Here is a 1,733-nt window from a genome sequence, read left to right on the forward strand (position 1 = left end):
GGGCATGGTGGTGCGTGCCTGTAATCCCAGCTACTCAGGAGGCTGAGGCAGAATTGCCTGAACCCAGGAGGCGGAGGTTGCGGTGAGCTGAGATCGCGCCATTGCACTCCAGCCTGGGTAATGTGAGTGAAACTCCGTCTCAAAAAAAAAAAAAAGAATTGATTAGAAGGGGTCATTAAGCAACTTTCTAAGCCAGACATGGTAGCTCACACCTGTAATTCCAGCACTTTGGGAGGCCAAGGTGGGAGGATGGCTTGAGCTCAGGAGTTCAAGACCAGCCTGGGCAATATGGTGAGACCCCCAACTCTATTTTTAAAAAAAGAAAAAGACCAGAAGTGGTGGCTCACACCTGTAATCCCAGCATTTTGGAAGGCCAAGGTGGATGGATCACCTGAGGTCAGGAGTTCGAGACCAGCCTGGCCAACATAGAGATGGTGAAACCCCGTCTCTACTAAAAATACAAAAATTAGCCAGGCATGGTAGTGGGCACTTATAATCCCAGCTACTCAGGAGGCTGAGGCCAGAGAATCACTTGACCCCAAGAGGTAGAGGTTGCAGTGAGCCAAGACCATGCCGTTGCACTCCAGCTTAGCCCACAAGAGCAAAACTCTGTCTCAAAAAAAATAAAATCAAAAAATAGGGCTAGGAGCAGTGGCCCACACCTGTAATCCCAGCACTTTGGGAAGCCAAGGCAGGCGGATCACCTGAGATTGGGATTTTTCAAGACCAGTCTGACCAACATGGAAAAACACCATCTCTACTAAAAATACAAAATTAGCTGGACATGGTGGCACATGTCTGTAATCCCAGCTACTCAGGAGGCTGAGGCTGGAGAATTGCTTGAACTCAGGAGGAAGAGGTTGCAGTGAGCTGAGATCGCGCCACTGCACTCTACTCTGGGCACAGCAAGACTTGGTCTCAAAAAAAAAAAAAAGAAAAGTTTAGTAGTTACTGTGGCATTCATTTGGAAAAATCACCTCTGGTAATCTGAATCAACTTCTTCATAAGGTTTTCAGGAACCTGTTGTTGTTTATAAGAAATTGGTTTCATTTCTCCAACCGTAACTTCTTAGTTACTTTCATTTACTGTATACTTCCTTTAACAGATTTAAGTTCGGTTGATCTCAAAGTGAAGGATGGAGAAATGAATTCTCTTTTTTTTCTTTCTTTGTTTCTTTATTTTTATTTATTTATTTATTATTTATTTTGAATTATCTATTGTCACAAGGAAAAGGGAAGTGATGAAGTTACAGGGGTGAGTCCACCATTTTTATTTTTTAAATTACAGTGAATCAAAATATCTGCTTCACTACAGAGAATTAAGATGCCATTCTTCCTAAGAACTACCATGGCAGTCATTTGGAACCGACCATGTTGCTTTTTAGTTTATCTTTTCAACTAAATCATGACTCTTTAAGGCAGCAGAATGTCCCTGGGGGACAATGCAATAGTGCTATGATGTCATCTTTCTGTCTGCCAGTGCCCATGTGCAAGTAGAACCAATATAGAACAATGGAAGATCTAAGTACTCTGATCTTTCACCAGTTTCTCATATCTCATAATGAGTCTACCATATCAAAGAGATACTTGTGCATACTTCCTTTGAGTAAAACACCCTAATGGACATGAATCAAGAGATCCATACTTTTGAAACTTTTCAAAACAATTCTTTTTTTTTTTTTTTTTTTTTTTTTTACTAGGTTTTTTTTTTTTTTTTTTTTTTTTTTTTTTTTG

The sequence above is a fragment of the Cebus imitator genome, unplaced genomic scaffold (genome assembly GCF_001604975.1).
Source record: "Cebus imitator isolate Cc_AM_T3 unplaced genomic scaffold, Cebus_imitator-1.0 Scaffold275, whole genome shotgun sequence".
In the NCBI taxonomy this organism is placed as follows: domain Eukaryota; kingdom Metazoa; phylum Chordata; class Mammalia; order Primates; family Cebidae; genus Cebus; species Cebus imitator.